The 21,348-nt window shown below is 44.1% G+C and overlaps 1 protein-coding gene across 6 annotated transcripts in view; it reads right to left on the reverse strand.

The window, feature by feature from the left end:
• The window catches only part of LOC139755924 (uncharacterized), a 127,210-nt gene that overhangs the window by 84,420 nt on the left and 21,442 nt on the right, over positions 1–21,348 (reverse strand). The window contains exon 1 of one of the 6 annotated variants that reach the window (XM_071674687.1): positions 16,359–16,639. The exons of 4 other annotated variants lie outside the window; for them this stretch is intronic. The gene's annotated coding sequence lies outside the window, so the exon portion shown is untranslated. Of the gene's footprint in view, positions 1–16,248; positions 16,640–21,348 lie in introns of those variants that run through there. One more of the 6 variants, XM_071674686.1, reaches the window with a different exon arrangement.

Genomic DNA, 21,348 nt, shown 5'->3' on the forward strand with positions numbered 1-21,348 from the left:
TCTACAATTCAACAGACATTTCGTGACCTGTGACATTACAGGGTGTGTGTGTAGGTGTGATGTAGTGTGGTGTAGTGGTGTGTGTGTGTGTGTGTGTGTGTGTGTGTGTGTGTGTGGTGTGGTGTGTGTGGTGTGGTGTGTGTGGTATGGTGTAGTGTGGTGTAGTGGTGTATATGTGTGTGTGTGTGTATGGTGTGGTGTGTGTGGTGTGTGTGTGTATGGTGTGGTGTGTATGGTGGTGTGTGTGGTGTGGTGTGGTGTGGTGTGGTGTGGTGTAGTGTGATGTGGTGTGGTGTGGTGTGGTGTGTGTGTGTGTGTGTGTGTGTGTTTGTGTGTGTATGGTGTGGTGTGGTGTGGTGGTGTGTGTGGTGTGTGGTGTGTGTGGTGTGTGGTGTGGTGTATGGTGTGGTGTGGTGTGGTATGGTATGGTGTGGTGTGGTGTGGTGTGGTGTGGTGTGGTGTGGTGTGGTGTGGTGTGTGTGTGTGTGGTGTGGTGTGGTGTAGTGTGGTGTGGTGTGTGTGGTGTGGTGTGTGTGGTGTGTGGTGTGGTGTATGGTGTGGTGTGGTGTGGTGTATGGTGTGGTGTGGTGTGGTGTGGTGTGTGTGGGTGTGTGGTGTACAGTTCATGCAGATGCGCTGACAGGTGTATGTTCGTTTGATCGCTCGGTTAGCTGAGGCTTCAAAATATATCGACTGCCAGGGTCAGTCATGTCGTCATCTTTCTTTACATACAAACATCCACCTAAATTATCTTGATCCTCTCTTACAGGTGTTGTAGACGATTCTAAAGACCTGATACGCTCTCACCATGTACAATATGGGCCATGTTAGTCTTAATTGCCGCGGGAGAGGGCGATTAAAACGGGATCAAGCCTCGGCTATCACATCGTCCATGTATCTGATTGCAGTAATTCCCTCCCCTTAAGTACCTGCAATTATCCCCTTTGCGATCCGACACTGTATTGTAATTTTGCTGAGGGGATCCGACACTGTATTGTATTTTTCGCCTCAGCCTAGAAAGCATGAAATCACTTCAGGGAATTATTTATGTTTGTTGCCATACTTTACGAATTCATATCTATTTCCCTTTCTAGAGTACGGAAACATTTTGGTCTAATGATGACCAGAACATATGATCAGGTTTACTAATTGTATCAGTACAATGTTATAACATAATCCTTATCTTAAAGGATCAAATCTTTCAAGTTTAGTCGAGATATATTCTTGGAAGCAACATTAGAAAACTTCTTATTGATCAACTGTCGAACATATTTTCATAACATTATTCAAAGATAAAAATGACGTTCGATTTATTGAGGGCAAAGATATATATATATATATATATATATATATATATATATATATATATATATATATATATATTACAAAGGATATTGGCAGCTACAATAACGTAATGAGTCTTATCATCAAACCCTTTTTTTTTTTCATTTATCCCATTTAACATATTGGCAACGCCTGGTTCAATACCAGATGTGTAGTCATTAGAATTGCGTTTCCCTTTTTTTCTTCTCCCCGAAGATCATCGTCTTGTGGTCACTGGATGACATCGAAGTCATATATCCCCTTTTTCCCACCCCGAAGATCATCGTCTTGTGGTCACTGGATAAAATCGAAGTCATATATCCCCTTTTTCTCCCCCGAAGATCATCGTCTTGTGATCACTAGATGACATCGAAGTCATGTATCCCCTTTTTTCCCACACCGAAGATCATCGTCTTGTGGTCACTGGATGACATCGAAGTCATATATCCCCCTTCTTTCCCCCCAAAGATCATCGTCTTGTGGCCACTGGATGACATCGAAGTCATATATCCCTTTCTTTCCCCCCGAAGATCATCGTCTTGTGGCCACTGGATGACATCGAAGTCATATATCCCCTTCCTCCCCCCCCCGAAGATCATCGTCTTGTGGTCACTGGATGACATCGAAGTCATATATCTCCCCCCCCCCCCCCCCCGAAGATCATCGTCTTGTGGTCACTGGATGACATCGAAGTCATATATCCCCCTTCTTTCCCCCCAAAGATCATCGTCTTGTGGCCACTGGATGACATCGAAGTCATATATCCCTTTCTTTCCCCCCGAAGATCATCGTCTTGTGGCCACTGGATGACATCGAAGTCATACATCCCCCGTCCAGGTTACGGACCTTCGTTTGCTTGACAGCGTCGTCTCCAGGTGATGATGTGACGCGAATGGGCGAACGGTCTTTGGCTTCAGTCACGACATGTCCTTCCAACCCTTCAAACCGCCATATTCATCGCCTTACAATAATAGCTTTGCTTAATCCCATGACCCGACTGATCTTCCCCCAATCGCTGTTTCCACCCTGATATGTGACCCTACTACCAGAGCTCTTTTGGTTAGCATCACCGACCGACTGGCTCGTGTGTGTGGTGAAAGTCACCCACGTCCTCCCGCTGGATTATCCATAAGGGTTGAACATCATAAGTTACCACACACACACTATGATGACACCATACAGGCTCTCCCAAGACGTATCTGCCAGCTATCAGGAGGTTCACATTTAGGTAATTCTAAGTAAATAATGTGACATAAACCTAGGTCTAATTTCCAATAGTTACCCCCTGAAGTGTGGCAGTGATTTCCCGTGACGTCCTAAATATACAGGTAATTTCCCGTGACGTCCTATATATACAGGTAATTTCCCGTGACGTACTGTATATACAGGTAATTTCCCGTGACGTCCTGTATATACAGGTAATTTCCCGTGACTCCTGTATATACAGGTAATTTCCCGTGACGTCCTGTATATACAGGTAATTTCCCGTGACGTACTGTATATACAGGTCATTTCCCGGGACGTCATGATGATTAATACGAGGTCTCGCATCTAGGGGCTCAAACCAGTGTTTTGGAACGCCTCGGAGTTTCTTCTGTGTCACTCCCATCATGTCTTTGGATTGTCTGCCAGTCATGTTCTCTACAGGCATCTGTTATGCTGGTGAATGGCATTGCATTTCAATGTTTGTGGATAATTCCTTCTTATGCCCGTGTGTTATGAGTGTGAGTGTTGTGGTGGTGGGATGCGAGTCCTAACCACTTTGGTCCCTCGTTCCCAAACAGCTGGAGCTGGTGTGCTTCCGATCACCCAGGTTTTACCTCAACTTTGCCTAGCCTCGGGGTATATACCCTGTCAAAGGGAGATGTCGAAACTTTAGATTGTGGGTGTCCATCCCCGCGCTCTATGAAGCATCCTAAACCCAAAAGCTGAACAAACACAACTATTTTCATTGTCTGTGAGGCGCAGTAGCTTCTCTTGTTTTTCTTTTTCTTTCAGATAAGCACAAGCCTCGATAACTGTGGTGACCTAAATTTAGGCTTTGTGGCCACTTTAACACGAAATGCAAGTTGGTTACACGACGTTCAGCCGTTCCCTTCTGTGAATGTGAGAGTCGGGGAGGAATCATGATGTAGAGGAGGAAGTGTGTGGCCAAAGCGAACATCGCTGACTCCAGGGAAGAAGAAGAAGAATGTCCTACCTCTTGTATAGGGATCTAAGGTAGGGGAGTATCTAACCCTCATCCCATTCATCAACCTCCTCCTCCTCCTCCTCCTCCTCCTCCTCTCTCTCTCTCTCTCTCTCTCTCTCTCTCTCTCTCTCTCTCTCTCTCTCTCTCTCTCTCAACCACGTCTAACTTGTTGACAGGCTGTTCGTAGAAGTTGGTGGTAATTGATTCCCAGTCAGCAGTGGGTAATAAAAAGAGTGTGGTTGAGAGAGCAGAGGAGGGTGTTTTCAAATGGTTTGGTCACATGGAGAGAATGAGTGAGGAAGGATTGACAAAGAGGATATATGTGTCAGAGGTGGAGGGAACGAGGAGAAGTGGGAGACCAAATTGGAGGTGGAAGGATGGAGTGAAATAGATTTTTAGCGACCGTGGCCTGAACATGCAGGACGGTGAAAGGCTTGCAAGGAATAGAGTGAATTGGAACGATGTGGTATACAGGGGTCGACGTGCTGTCAGTGGATTGAACCAGGGCATGTGAAGCGTCTGGGGTTAACCACGGAAAATTTTGTGGGGCCTGGATGTGGAAAGGGAGCTGTAGTTTCGGTGCATTATTACATGACAGCTAGAGACTGAGTGTGAACGAATGTAGCCTTTGTTGTCTTTTCCTAGCGCTACCTCGCACACATGCGGGGGGAGGGGGTTGTCATTTCATGTGTGGCGGGGTGGCGATGGAAATGAATAAAGGCATCAAGTATGAATTATGTACATGTGTATATATGTATATGTTTATGTGTGTATATACATGTATACGTTAAAATGTATAGGTATGTATATGTGCGTGTGTGGACGTGTATATATATACATGTGTATGTGGGTGGGTTGGGCATTCTTTCGTCTGTTTCCTTGCGCTACCTCGCTAACGCGGGAGAAAGCGACAAAGGATAATGAATAAATGATATACATATACATACATATATATATATATATATATATATATATATATATATATATATATATATATATATATATATATATATATATTGTTACGGAACACGTGTGTTTGTGTCCACGTGGTTCGTATGTGTCTTGGTGTATCTCTGTGTATGACGTGTCTTGGTGTAGGGAGCGGCTTCTATCGGCCCGGATCTCACCCTCCCTGACCGTGTTGATTGCCTTAGTAATTATGTCTTGACCAGCCCTGTAACACCCAAACGTCAGGTCGACGGCGTCAGGTCCAACCATGGGAACAGCTACGGTGTGTCGTCACGTGCGTTCGCCGCCGGCGTGGACAAAGGAACAGAGGAGGCTGGATGCACGCCACATGTGTAGGCCGGACCTTAGGCCTCCTTCAGCCAATCGCGTCGAGAAGAGGGCGTGACAACCAGTCTCTTGACCTATCAAGGGCAATTGTGTCATTGTGACCTATAGCAGAACTAGGTGGCGGGTCGAGGCGTGGCCAGCTGTTCCTGCCTTGCTGGTCATTCACATAAAAGTTCAGACGATCGTCTGAGACCTTGATTCCTTCACCAGTCTCGAGCCCAACAAAAGGTAATGTAGGCTTTCCCTGTCTCGAACCCCGTAGCCACCGCTGCCCTAGGTTGTAAGATGTTACTGTGTCCCGTCAAGTTTGACTAGGTTGTAAGATGTTACTGTGTCCCGTCAAGTTTGACTAGGTTGTAAGATGTTTACTGTGTCATGCCAAGCTTAACTAAGTGTAATGATATGTTACTGTGTCAAGTCAAGCTTAACTAAGTATAACAATGATGTTACTGTGTTGCGTCAGGTTAGCTAAGTGCAACGATTGTTACTGTGTCACGTCAGAATCTAACTAAATGTAATGCTATCGAGCAAAGTGTCAACGGAAAGAGATCTCCTGGTTTGAAATCTTATCCGGAATTGTTAACATATGTTCAATGTTAAACTCATGTTCAGTGTTAACGTAAATGATTCGTGCCTGATTTATGTGTTCACCTTGTACATTTGAATTCTTTTCATTATAAGTAATTCTAACCTTTGTGTTTGTTTAACCCTATAACGTTAAGATAGCGTCATCCTGAGTTGTGCTATATTACAAATCTACCGTCCTTGCAAAGACGAGGACCAGTAGAGTATTTGTAACATATATATGTTGCTGGCGACCTTGCTATAATAAGTGCTGAGTTCGTAACAATATAAATTGGCGACCCTGCCAGGATATATTATATCTGAATTCGTAACATATAAATTGGCGACCTTGCCAGGATATATTATATTTGAATTCGTAACAATATATATAATATATATATATATATATATATATATATATATATATATATATATATATATATATATATATATATATATATATATATATATCTGACGTTGTCTTTCTAGTTCCTTCATACGTACTTGCCCATGCCTATGCGGAGGGTAAAGCAAACGTGTGACCAATTAAGTCTCACTCTGTCACGAAAGAGCGAGAGAACTCTTGCATGTGCACGGGCGTCGGGTGGCGACTCTAATCCACCAGCCCGCGGGTAATCTGGAAGTGAACTCGCGTCCCAGTTACGTAGCTACCGTAACAGCGAGACCTGCGCCAGACCCGTTACGCCCCGTCTGTCCTTCTCTTCCTCTTCCTCCTCCTCCTCCTCCTCCTCCTCCTCCTCCTCCCAGTGGAAGATGCTGGTGTATGTGTGTGTGCGTGTGTGTGTGTGTGTGTGTGTGTGTGTGTGTGTGTGTGTGTGTGTGTGTGTGTGTACGCGACGCCCAACTCTCCATCAGCGGTGGGTGATTCGTCATAAACAAGTGTACTTGATTGATCCTGTTCACTTTCCCTTCGTCTTCAATGGGTCTTTAAGTTACACCTCGGAAGAACAAAAGGTCTAAGAAAATAGAGAACTTTATCTATCTATTTTCTTTTCCTTTGCTCTGTACGGAGTATGTAACTAAGAGGAGTGAAGTTAGTGGCTGATCTTGAGTGAGTTGTGAATTAGACGTCAAGGCAATGATGGTTACCCAGAACCGGAAGAAAACGAGATTCAGGCAATGACTGACGTAATCTCTGGGAGAGTCCATTCTCTCTCTCTCTCTCTCTCTCTCTCTCTCTCTCTCTCTCTCTCTCTCTCTCTCTCTCTCTCACGTAGCTTTCACCCACTGTCACTCAGGCATGTGGCTTGATTGCATGAGAGAGAGAGAGAGAGAGAGAGAGAGAGAGAGAGAGAGAGAGAGAGAGAGAGAGAGAGAGAGAGAGAGAGAGAGAGTGGGGTTGGGGGGAGGTTACCTGTCTCATAGCCTCCCTTGTCTTACGATACTTAAGAATGTTCTCACAGAGGTTAAAACACTACCATTGCAGATTACGAAAATCAGTGCTTTGGAAGTGTGACACAGTGGTTATCTTGTGTGGGTGAAAATCTGTTGTTCTCTACCTGTACAGACACACACACACCCACCCACCCACCCACCCACCCACCCACACACACACACACACACACAGGAGGCTGGTCAAATTATTGGCTCCTTACGAACCAAAGAAAAGAAGAAAACAAAAAAGAAAACTGACCCCATGAGGCATTCCATATCCTCTTCAGCAGTCTTGCCTCAAAGAGCAAAATGGAATGAGAAGTTGAGGAAATAATGGCGGTAAAGAAGTGAAATCCTCCCTGGCCAAAATCATTTTGAATGGCGTGATTCTTTCCTTGTCTGTCTCGCATGACGAGTGGATCCTCCCAGGGTGGATGAGGTACGTAAAGCGTGTGTACACTCACTCTTACACACCTTCAACCCCATGCTGACCAGTGTGTTGTAATACATTTCCACATTTTTTGTATCGAGGACTTCTCACTTTACACAGTAAAGGTGTGCACGTCGGGAAACAGACAGACAGACAGACAGATCGTTTAAGTCTTCATTCGCACCGCATTCGTCCCTTTGCATCCTTTATCTCCAGCCACCTCCTCCTATCATCATTAGAAGCATCCTTATCCATCCATGACCAAGTCGAGCCTCACAGCATCCATCCATCACTCCCGCAAAGGACCACCTACTGTGATCTACCGTCCACCTTCCTTGACCAACCTGACATTCGACCATGCCATCCTGAAACGCCTTCATCCATGCATCATTCTGTGATTACACTCTACACCACATCCTTCGCACGTCTTCATTCTAACTATTTACTTAATGCCATCTATCTATGTTATTCATCTCTTCAGCAACCCCTCACCCACCACCACTGCCCCCTTTTCATTTTAAGATCTATCCTGGCCTATATAATCTTGGGTTCGCATTTATATCTAAGAAGTGGGTCAAGCACTAATTCACACGTGCATGTTATACATATTTCACTTGAAATACCTTTTTTCCCCCTTTACCTGAAATTCCTTTTTTCCCCCTTTACCTGAGATTTCAGTGTGTCTCCAGATTCTTTTCCTTGTGCAACACTATTATCAACTTTACGTTTCTGATTACAGAACTTTATACCTAGATATTTGAACCCATTCATGGATATCATTTCCTCACCGAAAGGACCTATATTACATCGAGTTCTATCATGCCTTTCAAAGACTCGCATCTTTGAATCTATTCGCGTTTACCTTCAACATCCTCGTTTAATATATCTCGCTAAGACGACCACACCTTCAGTCTAGCTCTTTCCCTGATTTACCTCACAACACAGCCTCACCAGCATGCAGTAATTGTGGAAAACGTACATCATCCTTTCCCATAACGTGTAACATTACCATCACCTCACTTCGCCCTCAACTCACGCAATACCTCACCCGCAGGAATACGAATTAACCAAGACGACATCACACATTCTTGAATTGCTCCCTCCTTTACGGAAAACTCACTCCCTCATACATATTCCCACGTATGTATCGACGTCTTTCATAATAACATCTCTTGTGAGCCTTCGCGGCCCTTCCAGACACACCACGTGAAGTCATAGCTTCCTAGAGAACTTTCCAAAAGCCATTCTTCCGTTATATCTACTCGAAATCCAAGAATAGACTTCGAGCCTTTTTTCTTAACCGTTGATGTAAGGACATATACTCTGGCCTACGTTCATTGCTCAGCTGTACATTTTTATCCTTCTCAATTTCTTCATATACATTTCTAGTCTGTACCATCTGTATCATTCCAAACCTTGATGTCCCAAAACCTTGATGTAACGCGGAGCAAGGTCCGTCTCCCATCTACCCCAGTATTCCTGTGTCGCCTATTACTCTCCCAACTACCCCAGCATTCCTGTGTCGCCTATTACTCTCCCATCTACCCCAGCATTCCTGTGTCGCCTATTACTCTCCCAACTACCCCAGCATTCCTGTGTCGCCTATTACTCTCCCAACTACCCCAGCATTCCTGTGTCGCCTATTACTCTCCCATCTACCCCAGCATTCCTGTGTCGCCTATTACTCTCCCATCTACCCCAGCATTCCTGTGTCGCCTATTACTCTCCCATCTACCCCAGCATTCCTGTGTCGCCTATTACTCTCCCATCTACCCCAGCATTCCTGTGTCGCCTATTACTCTCCCATCTACCCCAGCATTCCTGTGTCGCCTATTACTCTCCCATCTACCCCAGCATTCCTGTGTCGCCTATTACTCTCCCATCTACCCCAGCATTCCTGTGTCGCCTATTACTCTCCCATCTACCCCAGCATTCCTGTGTCGCCTATTACTCTCCCAACTACCCCAGCATTCCTGTGTCGCCTATTACTCTCCCATCTACCCCAGCATTCCTGTGTCGCCTATTACTCTCCCATCTACCCCAGCATTCCTGTGTCGCCTATTACTCTCCCATCTACCCCAGCATTCCTGTGTCGCCTATTACTCTCCCAACTACCCCAGCATTCCTGTGTCGCCTATTACTCTCCCATCTACCCCAGCATTCCTGTGTCGCCTATTACTCTCCCATCTACCCCAGCATTCCTGTGTCGCCTATTACTCTCCCATCTACCCCAGCATTCCTGTGTCGCCTATTACTCTCCCAACTCTACAGATTTTAGATCCTTCTTCGACTATCTAAACTCCTGTCATGAAACTATGGCAGCCTCTCACCCGCATGTTGAGATCCTTTACTTATTGAGGATTTAAACGTTCATCATAAGGAATGGTTGAATTTCTTCAATAACGATGATGGAGGATTGAATCCCTCACGCTCTCCATCCCAGTGATCTAAAGTAAATCATCTCCCACCCTAACCATATTCCTGACCGCTGTGGCCACTCTCCTAATATTCTGGATTTTTTCGTTCTTTTTTTTTATACCTCAAATCCTTCGCGCTGTCACTACACAATCTCGCCCCCAGTTGGTTCCTCTGACCACTCTCTCGTCAATGTATCTATTCTAAAGGCACTCCCGTTCCAGCAGCCGGTTCTGAATGTAAATATTGGCACTTCAGCAAAGCTAACTGGAATGATTTATGGAAATTCTTCTATGAATTACCGCGGGTAATTGCTAATTCTTATGTGGTGATGGTTGTGTCCCCGCCAAACTCATAACAGAAGTTATTATTGCGGGAATGGAAGGATTTATCCCCTTCATCCTCCAAGACGACCTCTTCTTCCAATCCATGGTTCAACCGTTCCTGTTCTGAGCTCATTTAGACAAGGGATCAAGCATATCGGGCTTGAGAATCTCTCCCTCCTCCGACTCTCACTCAGTATTCATCATTGCCCGTAATCACTGCAAGTACGTTATCCATGAGAAAAAGCGTTCTTCTCTTCATAAGAAGTGCGATAACCTTACCTCGTCATCAACTGATAGGTGTGTCTGGTCGTTAGCTAAAGGCATCGCTAGCAACTTCTGTCGCTCTACATTTCCTTCGCTCTTCCATTCTGTCTTTCCCGTAGGCAAAGCAAAAGCTCTTTGGTTCCTCTTTCTCCTTCAACTCCTCTTTGGATGACTAAAATCCAGTTAAGATCCACTGGCGATGTTCATTTATAAGGTCTTTACGTCCGTCCCTTCTGTCTGAGAGACCGTGTGAAAACCTGTGTTGATGCACTGATATATTTTGATAGGTTTGGCATCAGGATCTTATCGCCAAACTTCCCACGTCTGGCTTTCCTCCCTTACTGTTCCCTTCACCCCCTGATGCTCCTCTTACTAATCCTATGCCCCTCTGCGTAATCTCTTTTCGAACTTTCCGGAAAGCGCCTCTCGTTGTGGATACAAGCAAAGCTTATGGGCCTGACGACACCCAACCCCAACTACTGAAAGAATGTGCCGTTGAAATTGCTCCTGTGCTTACGTTTCCAAGTCTGTTTCGTATCTGTTTCAGAATCGGAACATTTCCTTCTTGGCAGCATGCGTTGTACCTCCCATACCTTAGAAAGGGGTGACCGTTCTGACCCCTTTAGCTATCGCCCTATTTCTCCGACACCTACCATTTCCAAAGTCTTTGAATCCATCCCTTCTCCTCATCTCCTATATCCACGGACATCTTGAATCTCACAGTCTTCTGTCTGATCACCAGTATGGCCTACGTAAGGCGAGATCCAATGATGATAATATTTCCTATCTTACTAATGTCTAGTCATCATCCCTGAAAGACTGTGGCAAAGAGGATTGTATAAATAATTCATCTAAATCGCAGAGATTCTTTCCTAGTGGATGTTCCAAATGGTTTTCTTCAGTGACGCATCATACCCCTCCGCCCACGCATTGCTTTCCTCAGTGACGCATCATACCCCTCCGCCCAGGTATTGCTTTCCTCAGTGACGCATCATACCCCTCCGCCCACGTATTGCTTTCCTCAGTGACGCATCATATCCCTCCGCCCACGTATTGCTTTCCTTAGTGACGCATCATACCCCTCCGCCCACGTATTGCTTTCCTCAGTGACGCATCATATCCCTCCGCCCACGTATTGCTTTCCTTAGTGACGCATCATACCCCTCCGCCCACGTATTGCTTTCCTCAGTGACGCATCATACCCCTCCGCCCACGTATTGCTTTCCTTAGTGACGCATCATACCCCTCCGCCCACGTATTGCTTTCCTTAGTGACGCATCATACCCCTCCGCCCACGTATTGCTTTCCTCAGTGACACATCATAACCCTCCGCCCACGTATTGCTTTCCTCAGTGACGCATCATACCCCTCCGCCCACGTATTGGTGTATGACTGTTGCATCTGGATGGCGCTATTGATATCAAAACGCCTCAGTAATGCAACCGACAGCGTTACTGGCTTTCATTTAAAGTCTTGGGTTTGGTCCCCGGTATGGGCAGACAGACGGTCCAAGGCCCACTCACCTGTTCCCCACACTGGCTGGCAGAGCAAACTCATCCGTCACATACCCGCTTCAGTGCGACTCATTTTAAGCTATATTGGAATATGCACTAATGGCACTATGAATGGTAAAGCCAGAGGACTTTCAGTGTTAGTCGAGAACAAAGAGACTTGTTAGCCACGGGGAGTCTTTTCATTCTGGCATGCAAGAGAGAGAGAGAGAGAGAGAGAGAGAGAGAGAGAGAGAGAGAGAGAGAGAGAGAGAGAGAGAGAGAGAGAGAGGAGGAGAGGTAGAAGGGTGCTCTGCGTTGCACCACGGTCGTGGTTGCGCGTGTCACAGCTTCAAGGGTGATGATACTATCTCTCCCAGGAGGAAAATTTTTAACTCACGCTCCGTCGTCAGGTTTTGCCAACACACTTGCCCAAGATTTTGTATATTGTGTGTGGCAAGGCTCCCCGAACGTCATGCTAAGAAACTGATGCAAGATAGGCAACCAAGAGATGGCGTATACATCCATGTAATCATTTCACCTCACGAGTAAAGCAATGGGGGATAAAAATCATACCATCTTGTATCGCCGCAAAGTCACACTGGGAAAGAGAAGGATCCCCTGATACATGTACAACAAAGAAATCTAGGTGAACAACGAAACGCCAGGCAAGGAATACCAAAATGGACGCGCAGAACCAGAAGTACAAACAGTGCAAGGTACAAGGTGCGTTAAGACAGAACGAATGGACGAGAACTGCTGTGAACCAGTGCTTACATGAGCGAACGTTCGCTACCGGTGTGGAAATGCGGTCGCTGGCCATCGTCATTCTATGTACGCCTTGCCATTCGTTCATGTCTTAATTTCCCATAGCTTTATGTTCATCCTTTACCCATAACACAGCTACAGTCTACCGACTGTGCTTATCTGAGAGAAAGGAAAGGTTCACACATCCAATAGACAAACCCAAATATCCTCACTGGGAGCTTGAACATCCTATCACCGAGTTTGGCGTTTATATTTACATTACTAAGCGCTTTCTGAGCTCCGTTGCCCGAGGGCTGGTTGGCTGTAAGTAACAGCCTAGATTTTAAGCCTAGATCAACTGCCAGGGTCGCTGAGGCTGTCACCGGCAAGTGCTAATCCCCTATATAGCCACCCCGCTCAACAGGAAATAGCATCGCGTGTTACAACACGTAAGCAGTATCCTATGTTCGATCCTGTATCACAGGATGTCGTTGAAGCCTTGTGAAAGAAGCTACACTATTGCAAGTAGCACATATCTGGGCTGTTGGAGCCATTAGAAAGGTCCTGGACAATGCTAGGATTCTTTCTTAGACACCGGGTCCTTTGTTTATAGAAATTATGAACATATATGTCTTTGTCCCATTGACTACTGAAGTAGTAAACCTACAACAATTCTTAGAGGATCAAATACGTTTTAAGATCCAAATGCGTTTTTCTTTTTTTTTTTTTTCCCCACAGGTCACTTGGCCCCGTTCGTCACTCTCTGATACTTATCGTCAACTCCACCCTTCCTGTCGCCTCCATCCTGAGATCGGCAGACAAGTTCATAACTAACAGCCGCTATACGAACGAACCCAACGTACAGTTCTACGTACATTGGAACACCTCGCAACAGTTTGGCGGAGTCAAATGTTCTTTTACTGACGCTTACCTTAACCAAACCATGGACGAGTTATGAGTGAAGTTCATCAAATACGAACAACAGTATGATAAGGAGGTTAGGTACTATACGCAGAGATATTCTCCCTCTCAGACACACTCTTCTATCCTCTCCAACATCCTCTTTTGTTTTCCCAAGAAAGCAGACCGGATCGAAAGCTCTCATCTCCCATGAACACACACTAACAAACACGAATAAAGTCAACTCTTCTCCCTCAAACGTCGAAGAAAATAGGCAAAAAAAAACAAAAAAAAGGAGGGGGAGAGGTGGGTGATAAATGGAGGTCTCTACCGCCTTCCACAGGCAAGAGGAAAGAACTTAAAACGCTGTACGTAAAAGGAAGAAAAAAAAACCGGCTTCTGGCACCCAACGGACGAAAGCGAGATCAGGAGAAAGTCCGGCACGGGACCTGACCGACGACCGTCTCTGCCGGTCTCTCACAACACAGCTGCCGGACAGACAAACGGAATGACTTTTTACCCAAGTTCTCGTACTGGGTCAGCTTAGATTTATTCAGTTACTCATTCCTCTAGTACAATAAATTAGTTTAATAAAGATTAACAAGGAGAAGAGATTTCCAAGTATTTTTTTCTCTCTCTAAGGTGGAATTCATATCTTTAATTAATGCTTGTCCTACTAAAACGGATGATTTATTTCTCGCTGCGAATATATATATAGCTTCTTGCTCGACTGAAGATCTGAGCATATCAGTTGGAGCTTGGATAGTTACACAGAGTTTTATGGTTATAACACCCTACTCGTACACTCTAACCAGCGGAGGGAGACAAAGTAAAGAGCGAGACAAGGGAGAAAGTTGGGAAAAGCGATGGCAACACGACATGCGATACCAGCTACGCATAAGATAAGGTTTCGAGGTTCATGAAAACAGTTTGGCATTCCTGTTTTATCATGGATAACCAACCCATAAAGAGGCAAAACCAAAGAATACTAGAGATGCTACAACATGGGGCATATATGTATCCTTTTGTGCTGTTGCCATATCAACAGAACTAAAAGCTTTCATTGTATCAGAATTTTTCGTAATCTCCCATAAGCCTTTAGAGCTTGCTTAACTCCGCTATGCGAACAGCTGCACATGAAATCGAAAACGTAGTTTCGAGAGGAAATTCCAGATCGGTTGACGTAATAACAGCGATCAAGAAACTCAGAGGCGGATTAGAAAGTGTTGATAAACTGACCACCATGGTATCTTTGTCATTCGGAACAAGTATGGTTGTTTGTGTATTTTCTGTGAGTCTTTTTCATGTTCGAGGGTCGTTGATAACTTAAAGTGAATTTGTTTCTCGCCATTAAGTATCCTGTTGCTTCCAAATGAAACAGTGTTGTATGGTGATGTTTGTAATACCACCAGTGTTGCCTTATTTGTTCAACGGCAATAGGAGAGGCGAAGTTTCAAGTTTCTCTTTATTCAACGTTTCGTGTGTATCTTTATTCCGTTTCGTATGTATTTCTTAGGCATTAAACCCCTTTGCCAACATCGGAGGTAACCTTTCCCTCGCCGAATCTTCAGTGTTTAAGAATCTTATCAGAATAACCTGAAGTACTGATTATCAAAGTCGAGCGGCAGCTAGGCTATTCCTAGCTTCGGCGCCGGACACGGCGACACAATCAAATACATGGTCGCCGTGTGCTTACTAATAATGCTGTGTGTTACGAGGAAAGTTTTTATATTCGCTGTTGACCCGTCTCTTAACCTTGTATCATATATATATATATATATATATATATATATATATATATATATATATATATATATATATATACCATGTCTTTACTCCTATGTGTGTTAAGAGGAAAGTTTTTATATTCCTGTTGACCCGTCTCTTAACCTTGTATCATATATAATATATATATATATATATATATATATATATATATATATATATATATATATATATATATATATATATATATATATATATATATACCATGTCTTTACTCCTATGTATATACATTCATTCACACACTGTAGCCTATGTCAGGCACCTCCTATTCTGTCGACCAGCCCTCACGGGAGGAGGATGAACAGCTGGGTGGAGTGTGTGTAATGGCACAAATATTTGGAATTTCGAGCCGATCGACAGACCACCAGTTCATTTTCTCGTTTATCTTGAGGGGAGTGAACACTGTCGTGATTTTTCACGTCAGTTTCACTGCTTAAATGATATGCTATGTCCACTGATCACTGCCTAGAATCAATGCCTTCCTGTCCTGTTTAGTTATCTATATCCTTATCTTATCTGTTTGCATCAAAGAGGAAAAAGTCTCATCTGAAACACTTGAATAATGATAAAACTAGACTCATCCCACACACAAGGAAAATTGTGGTTGTAGAAACAATGTGGGGAAATTGTGGTTGTCGAAAGTGTTGGAAATTGTGGTTGTAGAAACAGTGGGAAATTATCTATAGAAACAGTGTGGGAAATTGTGGCTGTAGAAACAGTGTGGGAAACTGTGGTTGTTGAAACAGTGTGGGGAAATTGTAGTTGTAGAAAGTATGGGAAATTGTGGTTGTAGAAAAAGTATGGGAAACTGTGGTTGTAGAAACAGTGTGGGGATTAATGGTTGTAGAAACTGTGGGGGGCTAATGGTTATAGAAACTGTGGGAAATTGTGGTTGTAGAATCAGTGGGGGAACTGTGGTCGCAGGAAGAGTGAGGGGAAACTGTGGTTGTAGAAAGATTGTAGGAAATTGTGGTTGTAGACACAAGAGACTAAAGGAAGGAGGATACGTAGATACGCTAACGGTCACACACACACACACACACACACACACACACTCGAACGGAGGAAAAACAAACGATACGTTTTTCGAATGATGGAAAATACGTCGTACTGATCACTTACCCGTTATTTGGTTGAGTGCGCTCTGTCGCCTAGCTCACGCTCAGACCGATTATAGCTTACGTAAACACACACACACACCCAAAAAAGAAAAAAGAGAATTGCACTCTTACTTTTTTCTTGTAAGTTGTTTCTATCTACTGTACGTCACACTCACAAAGTGACATCCCACAACACTGGTAGAGACAACACAGTACGTCACAAGAGAGAGAAAAAAAAAGATGATCCTCCGTTCGAGGGAGTTGAGAGTTCGTGGTGGTGGCTACTCTATGACTCGAGAGATCTGCTAGAGACACAGAGAGACACACACACACAGAGACCTGGGACGAAGCACTACGGACGGGGGGGAGCGGATCACTCTCGCCTAACACACAGCGACTGGTTCACTTTAGGGTCTCCACCTGCTTCCGATACCACTACACCAGCAGCAGCAGCAGCAGCAGCAGGCGGGTCTGGTGAAAGCTAAAACATACACACACACACACACACTCCTCCTCCTCCTCCTCTTACCCCATCCCCCCACCTCTCTCTCTCTCTCTCTCTCTCTCTCTCTCTCTCTCTCACACACACACACACACAACCTTCACCTTCAGGAGCAGCCACAGACCGGCGTTCATTTTTCGCATTTTGAACTTGAACTGGATTTCGGAGCAGACCTCGCCTCCTTCCAAGGCAGTTTGCAAGAGCACTCAGTGACATAGTTCCCCCAATTCTGTAGCGACGGTGTGTATGCCACCGAGTCAGTCTGTGTGTTTTGCATCTTATCGTAAGTAATTGTGGTACCTATGGACTCCACTCCTACCCCCACCCCACACACACACACACCCACCCACCCTACTCTACCCCTTTCGAACAGCGTACACGCCCTCCATGCAGCTAATTAGTGAGACTTAAAGCACACATGACACTTGATGGGAAAGTGTCACTCTAGGCGAAGAATACGTTCCTCGCGTGGCAAATAAAGAGTGAAAGATCATCTTTTGTTCCATGAGGCACGTGGTAACCAGTGTATTCTGTCGTTCACGTGGTACCTTCAGTGTATTCTGTCGTTCACGTGGTAACTTCAATGTATTCTGTCGTTCACGTGGTAACTTCAGTGTATTCTGTCGTTCACGTGGTAACTTCAGTGTATTCTGTCGTTCACGTGGTAACTTCAATGTATTCTGTCGTTCACGTGGTAACTTCAGTGTATTCTGTCGTCCACGTGGTAACTTCAGTGTATTCTGCCGTCCACGTGGTAACTTCAGTGTATTCTGTCGTTCATGTGGTAACTTCAATATATTCTGTCGTTCACGTGGTAACTTCAATGTATTCTGTCGTTCACGTGGTAACTTTAATTCTGTCGTTCACGTGGTAACTTCAACGCATTCTGTCGTTCACATGGTAACTTCAATGTATTCTGTCGTTCACGAGGTAACTTCAATGTATTCTGTCGTTCACGAGGTAACTTCAATGTATTCTGTCGTTCACGTGGTAACTTTAATGTATTCTGTCGTTCACGTGGTAACTTCAATGAATTCTGTCGTTCACGTGGTAACTTCAATGAATTCTGTCGTTCACGTGGTAATTTCAATGTATTCTGTTGTTCACGAGGAAACCTCATTGTGTTCTTCCGTTCACAGGTTAACTTCAACGCAGTCTTTTTGAACATGTGGTAACTTCAATGTTTTCTGTCGAATATGTGATGACTTCTGTCTATTCTGTCGATCACGTGCTAACTTCGATGTGATCAGTCTGTCGATCACGTGGCAACTCCACTGTATTCAGTCGTTCGCGTGGGATCTTCAATGTACCCTGTAGGCTAATTTTGATGACCGGTCCATAACTTAGATATAAGACCATTATGTATAGAAAACATTCCATAGATCCTCTACTGGTGTGAACCTATATACACATTACGGTGAGTTCCCTGTGAATTTACAACACGAAGAACGTAGCTTAAGGTATCTTTTTTTTTTTTTTTTTTTGAGTCAGAGGTATCCAAACCTACAACCCCACTTGTAAGTATGATTTTAGCTTAGTACTTCTGAGGTATCTGATCGTCAAAGAATCAAAAAATATCATTAATGGCAAAGGTTTTGGTTCAGTCTCAAAGCGTAGGTTTAGCTTGGGGTTTTCTTAGTAGGTCTCTGTCTCCGTCAACCTCTCTTCACTCATCCTCTCCATATGTCCAACCTATTTCAACACACCTTCTGCTCTCTCAACCACACTCTTTTTATTTCCACACATCTCTCGTACCCTTTCATTACTGACCCGATCAAAGTACCTCACACCACATATTGTCCTCAAGCATTTCATTTCCAACACACCCATCCTCCGCCGTACAATCCTGTACATATATATATATATATATATATATATATATATATATATATATATATATATATATATATATATATTGACAAAGATTGACAGAGAGGATATATGTGTCAGAGGTGGAGGGAACGAGAAGTGGGAGACCAAATTGGAGGTGGAAGGATGGAGTGAAAAGCATTTTGAGCGATCGGGGCCTGAATATACAGGAGGGTGAGAGGCGTGGAAGGACTAGAGTAAATTGGAACGATGTGGTATACAGGGGTCGACGTGCTGTCAATAGATTGAAACAGGGCATGAGAAGCGTCTGAGGTAAACCATGGAAAGTTTTATGGGGCTTGGATGTGGAAAGGGAGTTGTGGTTTCGGGGCATTATACATGACAGCTAGAGACTGAGTGTGAACGAATGTGGCCTTTGTTGTCTTTTCCTAGCGCTACCTTGCGCGCGTGCGGGGATGAGGGAGTTGTCATTTCATGTGTGGCGGGGTGGCGACGGGAATGAATAAAGGCAGCAAGTATGAATTATGTATATGTGTATATGTGTATATGTTTGTGTATGTATATACATGTATACGTTGAAATGTATAGGTATGTATATGTGCGCGTGTGGACGTGTATGTATATACATGTGTATGTGGGTGATTTGGGCCATTCTTTCGTCTGTTTCCTTGCGCTACCTTGCTAACGCAGGAGACAGCGACAAAGTATAATAAATAAATGAATATATATATATATATATATATATATATATATATATATATATATATATATAATGTTGGGCAGACTGGTAAGAATCTTTCTGTTAGACTTGAGCAACATAAATATAGTATAAGAACAGGACAAGAATCAAATGCCTTGTTCAATCACGTTAAAAACTATGATCATTGTATTGACTGGAGTAATGCCATCTCAGTACTTAACTCTAACTCCAGTACCACGAGAAATATAACTGAATCTTCTATTACTGAATACACAAAGAATCATAATCTTAATATCAGTGAAGGTCTATACAAACTGGATAGCTTTATTGTTGACAGAATTTGTAAACAATTCCCCTTCTTGTTCACATAAAAAGTTTATGATACGCTCGTTGTGTCTTGGACAATCACATGTTTACCAAATGGCGTCCTAGCTACGTCTCTTCGCTGTATATCAACTGGCTGTTATATTTCTCTCCCCTGATAATGTGATTATTACACGAAAGTGCACTTGGGAGCTTATCGTGTTTCATTTTCCCGTTAGACTCAGGAATATACTTGATCACGCGCAATATTGTGATCCTTTCCAATATATACATATATATATATATATATATATATATATATATATATATATATAGGCTCGTCTCGTGCACGCGAGGACGCATCCTGTTCGTTGCCACACTGGCCAAGCTTTTATCTTCCAGGAATTCTGATGTGAAAGTTTCTTTGTCCAGTACCTCGGCCACTTCCCTTTCACGCACACTCACACATACCCACACACACACACACACACACACACACATACACACATACACACACACAAACGGTCTCATACATCTCACAGCCATTTACACGCTTCCCATTGTACACGCCTCTTCTTATGTACACATATACACTCATACAGTCTCATACAACTCGCACACACTCACACCTCACATATACTCCCATGCATCTCTTGGTTACTGTATAACTCTCGATATCACATGCTGTGTGTGTGTGTGTGTGTGTGTGGAAGCGCCGTGGGGGTTGGGAGAAGGTGAGGTGCTCCTCTGTGGACGCGAGAGGAAAGGTTGGGGGAAGGGTTGTGGGAGGAGGAGTGGGGGAAGCGTCATACTTTCCCTGGCACACGGGAACCGCTGGCGGGGTGGAAAGATACGTCAGCGTATTGTTAATATATGAGTCTCTCTCTCTCTCTCTCTCTCTCTCTCTCTCTCTCTCTCTCTCTCTCTCTCTCTCTCTCTCTCTCTCTCTTTTAAGAACAGAGATAGAACGTGTGTGTGTGTGTGTGTGTGTGTGTGTGTGTGTGTGTGTGTTTATGTTGAAGGCTCCAGTCACGGAGGATCATGGAATGGAAAAAGAAACAACAAGGGAAAGTATTTACTTATTTGGGAGGAAGTGAAAACCCCTGTATTTTGAAATGTGCCAGGTCATAATTATTGGGAAAGGCATGAAAAGTTAGAGTTCCAAAGCTACGACGTGTAGGGAAAGAAGCAGGTATCAAAGCGGCCCACCCTTGAGATGCCAATGGCCACACAGTAATCGTGTGACGCAATAGCTTGCCGAGTATTGCGTGGTCTAACTAGTGGTGGGGACACACAAGCAGCCAGCACTCGGGAGCAAAAAAACAAAGTAATACCTATGGAAGAAGGAAAGTGAACCTAAAATGCGGCGTAAGGCAAAGGGGGTCAAGTTTGGAAGTTAGCCTGGGACAGTCTATAAGTCGAATCGCTTTCGAACTTAACTCCGTCAAGAAAGCATACCACCCCATATGAAAGCAGCACTCCATACAAGGACGAATCAAAACCTTGTGTAAACGGAGCAACTGTTAAAAGAGAAATTTCGATATCTTAACACGATACCTAGTTTCTCAGAGGCAGAATGAGCTACTATCGTAATGTGGGGTTTGCAAGAAAGAGTGATTGTTATTGTAATGTCAAGGATGTTCACTGAATCAAAAGGGGAGGCGAGGGGGCTCCCTTGTCAAGCCAGTTCAGACGACTTCCCTCCTGAAGCATCGCACATTCAGCTCAGTCAGAGGGGAAACTGTGTTCATCCTATACTCTAACACAGCTGCCCATGATGTACTGTA

Source organism: Panulirus ornatus, chromosome 20, assembly GCF_036320965.1.
Source record: "Panulirus ornatus isolate Po-2019 chromosome 20, ASM3632096v1, whole genome shotgun sequence".
Classification (NCBI taxonomy): Eukaryota; Metazoa; Arthropoda; class Malacostraca; order Decapoda; family Palinuridae; genus Panulirus; species Panulirus ornatus.